Source organism: Mustela nigripes, chromosome 4 (genome assembly GCF_022355385.1).
Source record: "Mustela nigripes isolate SB6536 chromosome 4, MUSNIG.SB6536, whole genome shotgun sequence".
Taxonomy (NCBI): domain Eukaryota; kingdom Metazoa; phylum Chordata; class Mammalia; order Carnivora; family Mustelidae; genus Mustela; species Mustela nigripes.
In genome coordinates this window covers 48,439,500-48,458,268 of record NC_081560.1, presented here as the reverse complement: position 1 = coordinate 48,458,268, position 18,769 = coordinate 48,439,500, and the positions used below count along the sequence as shown (strand labels likewise).

Sequence of the window (18,769 nt, the reverse complement as noted above, 5' to 3'; positions counted from 1 at the left end):
TCAAGTACACTGAGAGGCAGGCAGAGAGAGAGAGAAGGAAGCAGGCTCCCTGCTGAGCAGAGAGCCCGATGCGGGACTCGATCCCAGGACCCTGGGATCATGACCTGAGCCGAAGGCAGTGGCTTAACCCACTGAGCCACCCAGGCGCCCCAATTTTATCTCTTTAATGCAAACCTTATAGTGACTTCATTATCTAAAATCTAAATCTAAACCTAAAATTAGCTTCATTTTTTCCCTTTGTATTTTACTTTTCTCCTGTGTTCCCACTCCCATTTCTTTCTTTCTTTCTTTCTTTCTTTCTTTCTTTCTTTCTTTCTTTCTTTCTTTCTTTCTTTCTTTCTTTTTCTTCTTCTTCTTCTTCTTCTTTTTTTTTGGTTAAGATTTTATTTATCTGAGAGAGAGAGGGAGAGAGAGAGGGAGAGAGAGAGCATGAGTGGAATGAGGGGCAGAGGGAGAAGCAGACTCCCCACTGAGAAGGGAGCCTGACACGGGCCTCAGTCCCAGGACTCGGAGATCATGACTTGAGCCAAAGGTAGACACTTAACCAACGGAGTCACCCAGGCGTCCCACCTACTTCTCTTCCAGTGCAACTTCCCCTAAGTATCTTTGTGCTATATAAGTCAATATAGAAGGAAGGTTTAGCCAGTTTGAAGAAGAGGAAGAAGGACAAAGACAAGACAAGGAGAAGGGGAAGAAAAGAAAAGCCACTTCTCCCCTAACAGTGGCTTTACATAAGCATTAACGTGTTTCACGTGCTGCTACGGTACTACCCTAGTCTAGCTGTGTTTCTGAGTTGTCTGCCACCTGGTCTGTACCCTGAGTTATCCGTGAATTCCACTTTACCATGGGCAACCCGACAAACCCCCGTCCAAGGTTAAAACCCGGATATGGAAAGCCTCACTCCTACTCAACTTGTCAAAGCAGCTGGATTTCCAGCAGGGTCCCATCCTTCTGCAGTGTCATCTGGGAAATATCCAAGCATTTTCATGTAATACTCTGAGCAAAAGACTCCTGAACCATTAACCAGCTTTGCTCCAATACTCCTCACCACCCCCATGGTATGAAGAAAGCAAAAGTCTGACAAATTGAGAGCAAACTTTCAAGGCTTTGAAAAGGCCTGTTGAAATCATTTTCTGGTCTATTTTAATGCTTCATAACACTGATTATAATCATAAATAATGCTTACTTCATGTCTAATGGGGCTAACATCATGTATGATAGCACTTTATCTGAGAAGGCATAAAAATAGAGCAAGAAATCATTACTAAGAATGCAAAGCAAATGTGAAAAATCAGCAAAGTTTAAAATGAAATGTTCCTAGTTGATTTCACATGCTACTGGCCTAATGATACTGTAACATATGATTATAACTAAATCTAGAGCTGCTGGAGGAACAGTGGGGAGAGTCACTTTTTCTTTCTTTTTTTTTTCTTAAAGATTTTATTTATTTATTTATTTGTCAGAGAGAGAGAGAGAGAGCGGGAGAACACAAGGAGGCAGAGCGGCAGGCAGAGGCAGAGAGAGAAGCAGGCTCCCCACTGAGCAAGGAGCCCAATGTGGGACTTGATCCCAGGACTCTGGGATCATGACCTGAGCCAAAGGCAGCGGCTTAACCAACTGAGCCACCCAGGCGTCCCGAGAGTCACTTTTTCAATTCCTTGTGTAGTACTGCAAGACTTGAGGTGACTCTCTTCTGTATACCTGGGCACATCTGCTTCTCAGGAAATTCTTGCTTCCCCCAGTATGTAATGGGCACCTACTCTTTTGGTCTGCCCAGTATCCATTCCTCTCTTCTTTGGTAACCAGATTCTCTTTTGGGGATTCCACTCTCCTGTGTGCAGTTTTGGTGAGACTACCTTGTCATCTTCGGTGGAAGGATGGTCACATGACCTAAGCCTAGCCAATCTGCTGTTCTCTCTTGGGAATCTGACTCTTCAGTGGGGTTTGCAAGACAAAGATGGCGGTTATTAATTCCTTCCATCGGAGGCGGCCTGAGGAGGTCATCCTTAGAGCCTCCAGTCCTCCTCTTTCAGCATTTCCAGATTTTTCCATTAAATTCCCTCATCCCCTTGTTAGTTTTGTCAATTCACTTCTGTTGCTTGCAACAGAAGCCCCGACTGATACCCAGTTGCCCTGTCCCTGAGGCATATTCTCCAAATCCTCCTTTAGAAGGGAAAAGTCATGTTTATGCCTTTTTAGTGCAGAACTTCCGAGGGGAAAACCCTGACTTGGAAAAACAGTGTTGGAAAGACAGAGTTACTTCTCCGACAACTTGACATTTATCTTTAAATAAATTGCCAAGGAGAAACTCTCACTGAGCACCTACCTGTATTTCAGATTCTAATTTCTAATTGTCATGCTCCCCCCCCCTCCCCCAGAAGGTGGCCCAGTGTACTGGGAAGATGATCTCCACTCTGGAATCAAATTGCCCATGTACAAATCCTGGCTTTGGTCTTAACTAAATCTCAACTTCCTTACCTGTTAGAAGAGAATTGTAAAATCTACTTCATGATATAGTTGAAAAAATTGAACAAGGTGGCGGAACCACCATCTTCCAGTAATTTGCCAAAATCACCAACACAAAGGGAAAGAGGAGAGGTACCTGGTACATGTTTTCTAGGCCTTTTAGAAAACATGGAGTTGTTCCTTTGGCCACATACATGCAAATCTACAAGAAAGGTGATATTGTGGACATCAAGGGAATGGGCACTGTTCAAAAGGGAATGCCCCACAAATGTTACCATGGCAAAACTGGAAGAGTCTACAATGTTACTCAGCATACTGTTGGTATTGTTGTAAACAAACAAGTTAAGGCAAGATTCTTGCCAAGAGAATTAATGTCTGCATTGAGCATATTAAACATTCAAAGAGCCGAGATAGCTTCCTGAAGCGTGTAAAGGAAAATGATCAGAAAAAGAAGGAAGCCAAAGAGAAAGGTACTTGGGTTCAGCTGAAGCGTCAGCCTGCTCCACCCAGAGAAGCATATTTCATGAGAACCAATGGAAAAAAGACCCCGAACTGCTGGAACACATTCCCTATGATTTCATGGCATGATAAATAAAAAGAAAATAAAAGACCTCAAGACTGTAAAAAAAAAAAAATTAAACAAGGCGATTCACATAAAATGCTTAACACAGTGCCTGGTACATAGTAGATCCCCAACAATGTGGACTATAGGGACAATAAATTGAAATACATTTCCTTAAATTTCCTTTTATTTGATCCATATGGCACCTCTCTTGGAATAATAGGATGAAGCAAATATGATATTACTTAGACATAAAGATACAACGTGATCTACCATCAGTTCAACATGTGTTTAGAGTTATTTAGCAAGCAGTGATTTTAAGAGTCTTGAGTCAGGGACTTTGAGTCTTGAGATAAAGTTCTCTGTATTTAATTATTATCATTACATTTTCTTTCTATGTCTTTCTCTCTTTTTGTCCTTCTAATATTATCTCTTTGTGGTTCCTCCTTCTGTTTCACTTCTTCATTGTTAAATCTTGTAGGTGAACAGCAACTCCAGCTCAAGAAATAGTTGCTGAGAGCCAGGCTCTGGACATAAAGATGAATTAGAATGCTTTCTGTCCTCAAGACTTCACACTCCCCTTTGTCTTCATTTCCATTGCTTTCATTGACATTCAGTCACTTGGGAACTTTGGCCCAAATGGTTAAAAGGATTTCCTAAGCCATCTTTCACCTCTTATCCCTACTTTCCTCCCACTCCTCAAAACTCTCTGCTAGATTAACCTTCCTAAAATTCAGCTCTGATTACATATATCAGCAAAAGCTCCTAATGCTGTCATTACCTACCAAATAAAGTCATGAGTCTTCTTTTGGTGTGTGTGGCTCTCCACATTGGTGTCACATTTTTATCTTGGTCTCTTCCCTGTTTCCCTATTGCCCTGACCATCATCTGTTCCTCCCCAGCATAGTCCACTTTTCCCTATCCAGCCTTTGATTTCATTTCCAATCCCCTGCCAACATGGATCAAAACCCTGCCCATTCTTTAAGGCTAAGAATACGTTGCACTGGTTTAAGTTTATCCTAGTATCCCAAAGCACAGAAAGGCTCTCCCTCCTCTGAGCTCTTATAGCATGTTGTAACCATGTTCAGCTTTAAGGAACTCGGTCTTGTGAGTCATAGATACTGAGGAATATGGTAAGATAGGTAAGACATGATATAAAAAAGCAGAGTCTAAAAGGTACTTTTGAGAAAGGAGGGGGAATTTAGCTTTGTCTGGAAATTTTGAAGAAAAGGATTCATCTTCCAGAGAAATTTTATATAAGGTCCTGTCTGCATGAAAGTTGGTGAACTGATGACTGCTAAAAATCTTAGTAAAATTCTTGAGACAGTTTTAATTCCTTGAGAAAGCACATGCCTTTAGATAGGAAGGGAGAACACTAGCACAGACTCTCATGATGATTCAAGACTAACGTGGGGGGCACTGGGTGGCTCAGTTGGTTAAGTGTCTACCTTCAGCTCAGGTCATGATCTCAGGGTCCTGGGATAGAGCCCTGCATCAGGCTCCTTGTTCAGTAGGAAGTCTGTTTCTCCCTCTGCCCCTCACCCTGCACTTGCTCGCTGGCTCTCTCTCTCTCAAATAAATAAATAAATATTTAAAAAGCAAAATAAAGACTAGCATGGAACAATTTTCACGTTGCCAAAGGAGATAGCAGCCAGAAGACACTCCTAGAGGATGAGTTATCTTAAAGTTTTCTGTACCTTCTTGGGACTAGGTAAATTATTTTTCTTTGTTCCATAGTGATTTGGATCCTGGGATCCTTGTCTAGTTCCTTTGCTGATTCTTTGCCCTTGTGCACAAGAGTCACTATCAAGAAACTGTGAGAAAGGGGAGTTACAGTATTGCTGGCACTTACTACATGTGTGTTTAACTTCCACATTTAGCCATAGGCAGGTCTTATTTTCTCCATTTTTATGGGTGTCAGAATATTAGAGAGGTTTGTGAACTTTCCAGGATTACTCAATAAGTGTTGAAATACGATTCAAACTGGGATCACATTTTTTTCTGGTTCCATTCACATCTTCCTACTACCTTTTCCTTGTTATCTGTTCACCTTTTTTACTTTCTCTCCAATATGACCCCAGAACGATCCTGTTTTCCCAACTCCCCATCAGTCTTTCCCTCTGCCATATCAATCTAAAGCCTGTTCTTCACCTTCTCCCAGAATTAAAGGAGATTTTCCCTGTGACCGACGTCTTCAGGGCTGGGTTATAAGCAATCTCGGAGAAGATTCTGAGCCAAACTATCAGTGATTTATCCATGACTCAAAGGCTGTAAAATTATCCCCTTATGATTTTGGATTTATTTATTTCTCCTTTTAATTCTATCAGTTTTGCTTTCTTTATTTTGAAGTTTATGTTAATAAGCACATACAAATTTAAGATTGTTACATCTTCCAATGAATTGACTCTCATCGTTAAAAAATGTTTCTTTTTATCTCTGATAATATTCCTTGTCTTGAAGTCTACTTGGTCTGACTTTATAGCCACACTACTCTCTTACGGTTAGCATTTGCATAATAATGTCATTTTCCATCCTTTTGTTTTCAAAGTCTTCGAGTCCTTTCATTTGTTTGTTTCTTTCTTCATTTATTGAAAGAGAGAAAGAGTGTGAGCAGGATTGAGGCAGAGGAAGGGAGGGGACCTTAAGCAGCCTCCACACCCAGCAAGGAGCTTGATACGAGTCTTGATCTCAGGACCTTGAGATCATGACCTGAGCTGAAATCAAGAGTCAGATGTTTAAACAACTAAGCCACCCCAGGTGCTCCCTTGGGTCCTTTTATTTAAATTATGTCTTCTGTAGATAGCATATAGTTGAATCATTGAGTCATTTTAAAAATAAATCAAGTCTGCTAATCTCTTTCTCTCTCTTTTTAAAAGATTTTATTTATTTATTTGATGCAGAGAGAGAGAAAGAGAGACAGACCGAGAGCAAGCACAAGCAGGGGGAATAGCAGGCAGGGAAAAGCAGGCTCCCTGCGGAGCAAGGAGCCCCATATGGGGCTCAATTCCAGGGCCCTGGGATCATGCCAAGCAGATGCTTAACTGAGTGAGCCACCCAGGCGTCCTCTATCTTTTAATTGGAATGTTTAGTTTATTAACATTTACTGTAATTTTTTAAAAAAGATTTTATTTTATTTATTTATTTTTTGAAGATTTTATTTATTTATTTGACAGAGATCACAAGTAGGCAGAGAGACAGATAGAGAGAAAGGGAGGAAGCAGGCTCCCTGCTGTGCAGAGAGCCTGATGCGGGGCTTGATCCCAGGACCTTTGATCATGACCTGAGCCAAAGGCAGAGGCTTAACCCACTGAGCCACTCAGGTGACCCTTACTGTAATTTTTGATATAGCTGGATTTACGTTTCCCATGTTGCTATTTGTTTTCGATTTGTTTTTATAAAAAACTACATTTGAATAGGAAACTCATAGATACAAAGCTTTTAACACTATTTGATAATATTTCAGACTATCTTAGCTGATCAAGTAAAGGGGTCTTTCTGGTATCTCTCAAGTGTTGCCAGGTAAGCCCACATTACACATTGTTTTCCATATGGGTGGTACCATGCAACCAGCAATGCATGAGAATACCAATTTTTCTACACCTGCACAGCACTAAATGTAATTATTTATATAAAATTGTTTTATTTCCAAATTTAATTTTACTATAACTTCTGGGATTATATTTAACATATCTTAAAATTTTGATATTCTCTAAGAACCTCCAGAGCAGTAGAGGAAAATACAAAACACCCTACTCATTATGCAGAAAATTTTAAGGGATGTTTTTATGCAGGCAGAGTAAAAAATTTGTGGAGAAGATCCAGGGAGACTAAATTCCCTGGCTGATTCCTAAGAAATGCAATTGCCACTTAATAGATCACTGTACTCTCTTCTTCAAAACCTCATACCAAATCTATATTCTATTTCATTCTAAGGCATTGTCTCAAAAGGAATTTGCAAGATGCAAATTTTGATGCACCTAAGGGACAGCTATGTGCTTAGAATAGTGTTTGCCCCTCCCCCATCAGAGGAAAATGAAGATCTTTGCTAATTAAGTATCTTTGTAATAAGGAAACATAATGATTTCTATTATGCTATCAAGTATGAGAATTTCGTTCATTATAAACTGCAATTCTTCTTTGTTATATGAAAGCAAGAACTGATTTTATTTTCAGATAAATAGTTGTGCTGAGTTAATAGATATGAAATGTTAATATAGTATAAAATAGCAAATTAGGCTGCTAGAGTTTGGGAACATCTTTCTAATCAGACCACATGGCTTTGGCCAGGCATGCATCAGCAGAGTTTTCTGGATTGTAGAGACCTTCTTGGTTGAGACAGGTCTGTTGAAAATTCACAATGGGACTTTGAATAAATGCTTTCATCTCTTAGGCCTGTCTCATAAAGTTGGTGTGGTTCTGAAATGTGTTTTCTCAAGGGGTGTAATGCATATTTGCTTTTGACTGGGCGGGCTGAGACAATAATGATTGCAATCAATAAGAAACTCTTTCATCAGTAGAGTTTTATGACAGCAGCTTTAAGGGTCTCCCGACATATGATGAACTCAGTTAAGTTTTATTGGTAATTTACCATATATACTTCATGAAACCTACTCGAGAAAGTTCAGAAGTCATTTTCATCTGCAACCACTATTATCCAAAGATAATAGGAGACACAAACCCAGTTCCAATCTGGCCAGCTAGTGCATACAGCCAGCTCCCAACTTCATTTTATTTATTTATTTATTTTTTTTTTTTGCCAGCTCCCAACTTCTATACTATAGCTTTCACAGAGACACTGGCTAACACAGATTTTCAATCCAGTTTTATTCTGCCCCTTCACTTGTCTTTTCTCTAAAACCTGTATGTCTACATGTGCAAACACACATGTGTGCATGTGCGTGCACACACACACACACACACACACGCACACTATCTAGCTGCTCCCTGTAAGCAGAAGATACTCTGGTTTTGATAGCATCCTAAGCTCTAGCTTTCTTTGTGAAGCTTTAAAAAAATAGTCATAAAATAGTCCTAAAATATTTTTGAGTTGTAATGATGCTTTAGGTCTCTTATTTCATGAAGCCCTATGATGATATTTTGAGATGACTGTTAAATTCTTCTATAAGTGGAGGAAGTGGAGGCTCAGGAAAGTTAAGCAACTTGCCCAAGGTCATGCCACTATGACTTGGTAGTGAGGAATACTAAAGCCAGATCTAACTTGACTTCAATGCCCATAATCTTGCCAGATACCACTTGGGCTTCCAGGGAATCATAGGTAACTGAACACTTGCTTTAACCTTGTCTGGCCCAGTGAGTAGGTGAATACTCCATACTCTACTTACTCAGATGAAAGGTTAAGAGAAGACGTGCTTTACAAATGCAAAAGGCACTACAGAAGTGTAGGTGGACTCACTAATATGTGATGAGATTATTTATTATTTGTCTGAAGGTCAAATGAAGACTTCTAAGAACCTCCACGTATCTCCCAACATCTTTGCAGGGCTTCTAGAAATTTCTTTATATTTACTCCTTTGGGCTTGATGGGTCAGGCTCTGTTGTTTGCTTCTTTTGCCTTCCTTGGCCAGGACCAATTTATCCATTAAATACATTTAGTACAATAGGCACAATACTGAGGGCCAATGGTACTTTTAGAGGACCACAAAAATGTTTTAATTTTTTTTTAATCAAAAGAAAAAAGTGAATATAATCCAAAAATTTGTACCCTTGGTGTTCTCTAGAGCTTCCTGATTCACCGTTGAAGCATTTGTTATTCTCTGTTGCTGTGTTTATTTGTGTGATGCCCACATTGGCTGAAGATCTAGCTTCCTCTTTTACACCTATGTATTTTCACTGTGTGTTCCTGGCACTTAACACAGAGCCTGATTCTTCAAGCTCAATAAATACTTTTTGAATGAATTCATGATTGGATAAGTGTCTTTATAACCAATCAAGTCCTGTGTCCAGTGGTCCAGGGCGAGCTCTGGGTACCAGTGTAGCCCCTACACTCCTCTCATGCCTTCCCAACCCACGTAATGGTGTTCTGATTCATTGAGTTCTCACTTGTTGACCTTGTATGGCACCCCAGATTCCCTGGAAATGGGGCTCAGTCTGTCCTCTAGTCAGAGACTGGAGCCCTGCCACCCCAGCCTAGACAAGGCAGCCATATTTGAAGGTATGCCTAGTTTACTTCTGTGGTAGTAACACATTTTGTTATCACAAAAATATGATAACATTTTTGGCAAGCATGACTAGCATTCTCCCCGGCTCCTCAGTGTTCAAGTCCTGTCTCAATTCACCCCTTGCTAGCTCTGCCCCAAGACTAGCCTGCAGCAATGTGGTTTCTGGGGTCTTTGGTCCTGCTTGACTCCAAATGTCTCTTTCTCCACCGTGGCTCGTATGTCTCTGTAGATTCATGGTATTGCCTATCTTAGAACAAAACAGAAGTTACAGAAAACCTCAGCTGAAATGGGAAGAGGTTTTCATACTAAGCTGCTTTCATCCATTAACATCGAGTGATTTTCTTTACTGAAAACCTGTGATTCAGGTGAAGCTGAGGACTAGGAGAGGCATGAGCAATACATTTTGAAGCCATGTATATATTCATTATTGAAAATTTATAATATAAAGATGCATAAAAGAAGGAAATAAAAATTATTCAATCTATGCTTTTCTTTTTGCTTATCTATATTTTCAGTTTTCAACACTGAATATGTTGTGGTGTTTTTTTTTTTAAGATTTTATTTATTTATTCGACAGAGAGAGACACAGCGAGAGAGGGAACACAAGCAGGAGGCATGCGAGAGGGAGAAGCAGGCTTCCCGCCGAGTGGAGAGCCCGACTCGGGGCTTGATCCCAGGACCCTGGGACAATGACCTGAGCCGAAGGCAGACGCTTAACGACTGAGCCACCCAGGCACCCGAAAAATTTTTTTTTAATGTCTTATTTATTTGTTCCTGTGAGCAAATCTCATTTTTGAGTGGGCTCAGAATTAGAGATAGAAGATCTGAGAGGACAGCCTCTGTCTCTTGGCAGTCTGGTCCTAGAGTTCTTCTTTGACCTCTTCCCTTCTTTTGGCTAAAAGTTTAGTACATTCTGCTACCTCTTCCTTATTTTTCTTAGTATGCTGTTTCTTAGAGCGATACACCAATGTTTAAGCTGGAAGACACGTGGAGTAGCAAGATGCTGAATCCTGAGTCCTTTGTTCTAGACGTCTTACTCTCCTTATTTAGGAGCTTTCTCATACATACTAACAGACATCATCTTCTTTAGAGGGACTGAAATGTGTGTGAGTTCTGCCAGCTCTTTTGGATCTCAGGCAACAAGGTGTAGGAATGTCAGTGAGTCCGGGAATGTCTTCCTTCTTTCCTTTTTTTACAAGGACCAAGCTGAGAACTCTCGGATTGGCATCCACAATATAACCGTGAACAGATTCGTGTTTTCTTTTTCCAGTTCTCCTTAGTCTGTATCAGGTTATGCCCCTTACTCAACAGCAGGTGGTCTCAGCCATGGGTCAAGACACCTTGCTTCATGGAGAAGCCTTGTTTACCTTCCCTTGCACTGATTCGACCATACAACCCTCCCATTCTTCACCCAGAGCCTCAGGAGCCACTTCGGTGGCCAGATGCTTCTCAGAAAAGTATGAAGTTTGTGGTCATCGCCTCTTCAATGAGTTTCTGGAAGCCATTAGCTGGGAAAGAGATCTTCAGTTTCCTCCTGAAGCAGCCGACCGACTCCAAGTTGCCCTGAAAAAGAGAATATGTACTATTTTTATAAGAAAAAAGTTATTTTCCATTAAAAAAAAAGATATACTCCAAAATATTAATAGGCTTTTTTTTCTGGATTGTACAATTATAAGTAAATACCATATTTTTCTTTAGACATCTCTTTTCTTCCTATCTTATGTAGTGAGAAGTATGTTACTTTTGTAATTGGGAAAAAAACTTATATGTTGTTTTTTCAATAAATGTTATCAAATTTAATGGCACCACTCAGAAAGTGCTTACATGTTGGTGTATATTGTTCAAGGATAAAGTTTTTGTTTTATGTTTAAAAAAATAGTTGCAGTTATACTGTATTGTAACCTTATTTTTATTTATTTATTTCAAAAAGATTTTATTTATTTATTTGACACAGACAGAGATCACAAGCAGGCAGAGAGGCAGGCAGAGGGGGGGGGAAGCAAACTCCCTGCTGAGCAGAGACCCGGATGCGGGCTAGATGTCAGGACCCTGAGATCATGACCTGAGCCGAAGGCAGAGGCTTAACCCACTGAGCCACCCAGGTGCCCTGTAATCTTATTTTTAAACTCACTCTCACATCTTTTTTTTTTTTTTTTTAAGATTTATTTATTTATTTTAGAGAAAGAGCATGAGCAGGAGGCACAGTGGGAGAAGGAAAGAGAGTCTCAAGTAGGCTTTGTGCTGAGCACAGAGCCCACACTGGGGTCAGTCTCATGACCCTGAGATCACTGCCTGAGCCAAAACCAAGAGTTGGCCACTTGACCAACTTTGCCATGCAGGTTCCCCTTAAAGATTTTATTCTTTTTTATTTTGTAAGGTTTTATTTACTTATTTGACAGAGATCACAAGTAGACAGAGAGTCAGGCAGGGGGTTGCGGGGAAGCAGGCTCCCCACTGAGCAGAGATCCCGATGCAGGGCTCCATCCCAGGACCCTGAGATCATGACCAGAGCTGACCTGCGCAGAGGCTTTAACACTGAGCCACTCAGGCGCCCTAAAGATTTTATTCTTAAGTAATCTCTACGCCCAATGTGAGGCTTGAACTTAAACAACCCTGAAATCAAGAGTCACACATTCTACCAACTGAGCTAGCCAGGCACCCCTTACAAAGTCATTTTAAATGACTGCCTTGTACTCCATTGCATAACAATAACATACTTTATTTAAATGATTTGCTGTTGTTGGATGTTTACGTTGTTTTATATTATTGTCGTTAATAATAATAATAATGTCTATTTTCTTTTTTTTCTATTTTTTTAAAAAAGATTTTATTTATTTATTTGACAGACAGAGATCACAAGTAGACAGAGAGGCAGGCACGGTGGGGAGGGGGGGAAGCAGGCTCCCTGCTGAATGAACATAGAGCCCCATGTGGGGCTCGATCCCAGGACCCTGGGATCATGACCTGAGCCAAAGGCAGAGGCTTTAACCCACTGGGAGCCACCCAGGCACCCCACTAATGACTACTTTCTTTAAGAAAATTTGTAGAAGCAGAATTGTTTGGCTTTTTAAAAAATATGCCCATCTTTAAGGGGTTATATTCATACTGGAGTCCCAAAAGATGGGGTTCTGTTAGTAGAGTCAGCACAGGGGAACCTGAAAGAAGTGAGGACCTGAGAGGAAACAGGCGGAAGAGAGTATGGTCATGGAGGACCACAGGTCTGGGCTAGGTAATAAGGATCACGGAGACTATGAAGGTGAATACGTGTAAAGCCATGGCAGATTAGAATGAAGCAAAGACTTACACTCTCGTTGCAGATGTTGCATCCATCATCCAAAATCCAAAACTTATTCTTGGCCTTGAATCTTTTACTCAGGCTCCTTGCTTGAGTTCCTGACCCTATGTGTAGTCTCATCGCTGTGTTTTTGATTTCTGTCTTGCTTTTGCTTAGGGCTGTCATGTAATTTGTTCAGGTTGTATACGGGTGTTCTAGGGGACATCAGTCATTGTAGTTTGTGATTTGTGCAGTGCAAAGCCTGCACAACACTTTGCTGTGGTCCTATGCTTGCCAATCACCATATTGGTGACCCTGCTCTTTTGTTACTTAGGATCTCAACAAATTCTGGATTCACTATTCACATAAACCCCAAATACTATCCCCATTCCTGAGAAGGTCAGTTTTATTAGGAATGCAATGGCATGGATTTATATCCAGGATGGAATTCTGATCAAAACAATTCCTTCAAACTCAAGCTATCTAGGTTTCCGGCAAGTCTCTTTTTCACCCGGGATGGGAACCAGCAAGACTCAGGAGCATTAAATATAACTGATCTTAAAATACATTAAAGATAGGAAAATAGATCCAACTACTTGATGTGAAATCCAACCATCCCAGATACTAAAACTTTATGTTCATCCATAATATTTTCCTCTTAAAATAGAAACATCTGAGTGTAATAGGAAAGCAAAAGGGACTCAACAAAGACTGAAATTGTCACCTGCCTGCAGGGGAGGAGACATTTAAAAGCACTCTATTCCTTGTGGCCCTCTCTGTTGTAAAAGTTTCATGATAAATTCATCCCCAGCTAGTGCCTAGGGTGATTTAAATATATGGCAGCGGAGTCTCCAGTGGTCAATTGAGGGATAATGAGTTGTAGAACAACCAAAGTGAAACAGAAAATTCCCTTAGTTCAAGCTTTTTGTTCTTTTTCAAGTGATGGCCACAGTAATTGCAAAGGGAAGGAATGGGTAAAGAGGAAAGAGAGATGGAGAGGCTAAGGGAAAAGACGGGGTCCAAGCTTTGTGCTTACGTACTCCAAATATACACCAAGTAGCATGCTAAAAATCCTGGACGACATACGGCACATCCCATGTTGAACATCCAAATGGAACATTTCTAACATCATTACAGTGTTGTTCATAGACAAATAAGAATACATGGCATAAAGAAATTTTTGAATATATTTTGTGAAGTGGATGATAATAGAAGATTCACCTCTAGGGGCGCCTGGGTGGCTCATTGGGTTAGGACTCTGCCTTGGGCTCAGGTCATGATCTTGGGGTCCTGGCATTGAGTCCCTCATTAGGTTCTTTGCTCAGCAGGGAACCTGCTTCCCCCTCTCTCTCTTCCTGCCTTTCTGCCTACATGTGATCTCTCTCTCTGTCAAATAAATAAATAAAATCTTAAAAAAAAAAAAAAGATTCACCTCTAAATTCTGCCTGCCCCCTGCACACACCCTCACTCACAATTGCTATGTTTTATACTTTTAAAAATATCAAAAGTCTTGGGGCGCCTGGGTGGCTCAGTGGGTTAAAGCCTCTGCCTTCGGCTCAGGTCATGATCCCAGGGTCCTGGGATCTAGCCCCGCATTGGGCTCTCTGCTCAGCAGGGAGCCTGTTTTCTCTCTTTCTCTCTGTCTGCCTCTCTGCCCACTTATGATCTCTGTCAAATAAATAAATAAATCTGTAAAAAATATCAAAAGTCTTGAGGTTGGAAATCTTCCTTCTCCTCACTGTCAGCACTCCCTTCTTCGCTCTCTGAGTACAATCACCAATTATAGTCAACTTCAGAGTGCCTTTCTCTTCAAAACACGTTTGCAATGAAGGAAAATTTATTGTTCATTTGTGAAATTTTTTCTGTAAGTAACTTAAAGTGCTCATCTTTGCATATTTTTAGGAGTACTTGGCAATAAGCATCCTTAAAAAAAATAAAGCGGAAGTCTGAAAGCTTGAACGTTGAGTATTTTATACTAATTTATAGACCATAAGTTCTGTCAAGATAGAGAGTGTCTGATTTGTGGGAAAAAACCCAAAAAACAAAAAAGCCCCCAAAACAAACAAACAAAAAAACTTCTCTATCATGTATCCTTGGAATCCAAAGAACCACGGGTTCAAAGTGAGAACATATGTAACTTCTTTTATCCTTTATATTCGCAAAAGAAGAAGGAAAGAAATGGTGGGGGCAGGGTTGGGGAGAGGAAGGAAGGAAGGAAGGAGAATAATCCCTTAAGCGCGGAAACACTACGTTCTTAATAAAAATCTTTTATATTTGCCACATTCTCTGAATGATTTTGAGATTTTTCTCTTTATCATTGTTTTAAAGCAATTTGATTATGGCATGCTTTGGAATAGTTTTTGAGTTTCTTTTGCTTGGGTTTTATTGAGCTTCTTTGATTTGTGGGTAATGAAATTTAGAAATATTTCACCCATCATTTCTTTTTTTCTGCCCCTCTCCCTTCTTCAGGGACTCCTCTACCAAATACCCCATGGATCGTGAGGTTTTTCTATTCTGGGTGATAGGAAAAGGGACTCTTCCTGGCCCTGAACAATTTCCAGAGATTGTTTCCTTAAATCCTTCCAGGTGCTTCTTTTCCCAGCCTCAGATGGCTTCCTCACCCACAGGCACTATCAGCACTTAGCTGCGCAGTTTTCTCTTTTCTGGTCCTCTGTACTGTGCATTCTAGCTGCCTTGGCCTGAACTGTATTCCCAGCTCTCCCCTACAGGGCACTTCCAGGTTTTCCCCTTCCTACTACATGACCTGGAAACTCTCCAGGTAACAAACTAAGGTAATTGCAGGACTCACCTTGAATGCTTCCCTTCTTCAGGGATCACTGTTCCTCACTGTGCTATGTCCAAATGACTTGAAAACTGTATTTTGCGTTTTGTTTGTTCATTTCAGAACAAGGGTAAGTTAGGTCCCTGTTACTCTATCGTGGCCAGAGCATAAGTCTCAGTAAATTGAATAAATATTTATTGAATAAATAAATTAATTCTGTGTGATCATAATGGAGACCACCTCTTTATAGTTTTCTCACTGTTCCTGTCCAGTGGTGGAGTTCATTAAAGTGTTTTCTTTTTTAAAAAAAGATTTTATTTATTTATCTCACAGAGAGAGAGCAGGAGCACATAAGCAGGGGAAGCAGCAGAGGGAGAGGGAGAAGCAGGCTCCTCGCTGAGCAGGGAACCCAATGCAGGGCTCTATCCCAGGACCCTGGGATCATGACCTGAGCTGAAGGCTGACACTTAACTGACTGAGCCACCCAGGCACCCTAAAACGTTTTCATTTAAACTTGAGAGAACAGTAGCTCCTAAGGACAAATATGTTGTTACTATTTGACAATTTTGTCAGGAAGCCATTCTGTAACAGACGAGCTCCAGCTCTTTTGTTTTCCTATCCTTAGGTCCTGCTACTAAAGATGGAAAATCCTAGAGCCTGACTGGTCCAGCTGGAACCACACGTGCTTCTTTCGGCTTGGTGTGTCTCAGTTGACAGTCCTATCAAAGCTGCCGACTATGACAGGAAGGTAAGGCCCCAAAGGAACCAGAGATGCTGTGTCCAAACAAAGGAGATGGATTCTGTGTAGCGTGTAGCCTCGAGAATAAATACCCCCTACTTTATAACGATATTTAAGTACTGAAATTTTATTGGCTTATGATACAATGAACTCACAGGTAAATGATTGTGAACTGTTTTCATTGTACTTGAAATCGAATGATTGCTGTTGCATCCCATTATCAGAAGAACTTACATAAGTGTGCCCTGCTGCACACACTTGGCTGCTATTCTGAACTTCTAAAAATGCTCATCTACCTAACCTATCTTAGCCCTAGAGTGGCTACAAGACACAGCTAGCCTCAAGGCCTCTGGTCGGGGAACCAGTTTGGGTCAGGCAGAGAGCGCGATGTGAGGGTAAGAGGTTATAAGAGGGAAGGTACAGAAAAGGTAGCTGGAGAGATGTGTGTGTGTGCGTGTGTGGGTGTGTGGGTGTGGTGTGATGATTAAGCGGGTGTGAGACCATGATTAAGATGTAGGCCTGGGGTGTCTCTGCTGCCCAGGTAGGCAGACTGATAAAGCGTATGTGGGCAGACACTGAGGCCAAACTTGCAGGTACAGTTCAAACTGAGCCTTGAGGAATAAATGAAGAACTTATTCTCCAAGTTCTGGAAGATGAGGGGCCACAACACAGTGTCCAGGCACCTGAGGAGACATAATACAGCACTACAACAGCTTGTGACCTTTGAGGTTGGATCATTTGTTCCCCAGTGGCTGCTAACTGAAGTATTGATGCTTGGTGTGTTCCTTATGGTTATACCATCCATTTTCTCCAAGTAGCTTTGTAGATCTTCGAGCTTGTTCCTGGATACCTGGAAGTCACAGTTCTCTTTTTTTAAGATTTTATTTATTTATTTGACAGAGAGAGGGAGAGGAAGAGCACAAGCAGGGGGAGCAACAGGCAGAGGGAGAGGGAAAAGCAGGCTCCCCGCATAGCAAGGGCAGCCCAAGACTTGATCCCAGGACTCCAGGATCATGACCCAAGCCAAAGGCAGTCACTTAACCAACTGAGCAACCCAGGTGCCCCAACAATACTTTTTATTAAATCTCATACACTACTGATATGGCAAAATGTATAATTTTGTGCTAAATCAGATGTCACCTTATTTGGATTCTTGTACAGACATGCAGAAGTATGGGTCAAAGAGTTAGAAAGAATCTGAGATAAAAACTTAAAAATAAGGGAAATAAATGCATTATTTTTGTTCTGTGGAAGTAGAAAAAGTCATAATCTTTTCCCTTTTCATTAGTGGAGAACTTTGATTTATCTAACACTGGTGTTCTATGTGAGTAGACATGCAGAATATTTAGAGTGGGTGGTCCATTCTTTTTCTTTTTAAGTCTTTTTTTAATTGAAATACAATAATGTATTTATATATCACATTAGTAACAGTTACTACATATCCACAATCCATACCTTGCCCTGTGTGGATCCGTATGCTGCTCAGACCTCCTTTAAGAAAGAGTTAATTTCAACTGATGGTTACTAGAGGAGAGGTGGGTAAAGGATGTGTGAAATAGGTGACGGGGAGTAAGGAGGGCACTGGTCCTGATGAGCACTGGGTGATTAAGATAAATTCTTAAAAAAAATTTTGGGGGGGGTGCCTGGGTGGCTCAGTCAGTTAAGCATCTGACTTTGGTTCAGGTCACAGTCCCAGAGTCTTGGGATTAAGCCCCTTGTCAGACTCTGTGCTCAATGGGGAGTCTGCCTCTCCCTCTGCCTCTGCCTCTCCCCCACTCCTGCACGCACACTCTCTCTCAAATAAATAAATAAATCATCTTTTTTAAAATTAAAAAAAATGTTTTTCTTAAAAGAATTCATTTCCCAGTTGTAGGGAATATGGTTAGCTGATAGCCTCTCACTGTTAACACCTTCAGGTCTGCTTTTGAGGTTTTGAGCTGAGGTCATGCTCTTCCCAAGGTGGCCCCAGCCAAAGACCAAGCAAGATTTCGTGAGAAAGGCCTCGTCCTTCCTCCCAGGGAGCTCCCTCCAACAAGCGACCTCACTGTGGCTCTCCAGATGAGAGGGTAGTACCTTTGCCAGCTCTGCTCTGCGTCTGAGAGCTCGTCCTGTCCAGTCCTGCTTCACAAGTGTTGCCCTCCAAGAAACTTTTTGCGTTCCTCTCTGTCTCAGCATCTGCTTCTGACCCAGCTGAGGGAGAGGTGCGCATACCCCAAGTGTTCACCCTGATGAACTTTCCCAAACTGAACTTCCTCATGTAACCAGCACATTCAGAAGTTCATAAAGAGCATCCCGGAAGTCCCTATGCTACCTTGCTTCTGGTCGTCACCCCTCCTAAGAGTAACCACTATCCTAACTTCTAACAACATGGATTCGTTTTGCTTCCTAGACATGAAACAGGAGGTGTTTGACTTGGTGTTTGACTTCTTTTGCTCAAGATTGTAGATTTTTAAACATTCTTTTAAATTCATACAGTTTAGCTGTAAGGCTTCAAATAAATGCTTGGACTTTTACATCTTTTTATTCTTCTCTCTCTCTCTCTGTCACACACACACATACAGCGAATACAATTGAATCCTTTTCAGTTCAATTTTCAATTCAATGTAGGATGTATATGAAATACAGTAAAGGTGACATAGGATGTTTGGTCTGTAAATTGGAAAATGTAGACATGCCGGGACTGTCTGTGCATCTGTTTGTTTCACACTTGCAAGATCTGTGGTTTAGCTTCCACTAGACCCGAGTCATTAGGAATAGATCACGTTTT

The 18,769-nt window shown here is 41.0% G+C and overlaps 1 long non-coding RNA gene and 1 pseudogene across 1 annotated transcript in view; both read left to right on the top strand.

The window, feature by feature from the left end:
• Positions 1-18,769, top strand: part of LOC132014999 (uncharacterized) — a 148,305-nt gene that overhangs the window by 45,361 nt on the left and 84,175 nt on the right. The window contains exon 2 of the long non-coding RNA XR_009403516.1: positions 15,889-16,011. This is a non-coding gene — a long non-coding RNA (uncharacterized LOC132014999). The remainder of the gene's footprint in view (positions 1-15,888; positions 16,012-18,769) is intronic.
• LOC132014998 (large ribosomal subunit protein eL21-like) lies at positions 2,562-3,079 on the top strand (annotated as a pseudogene).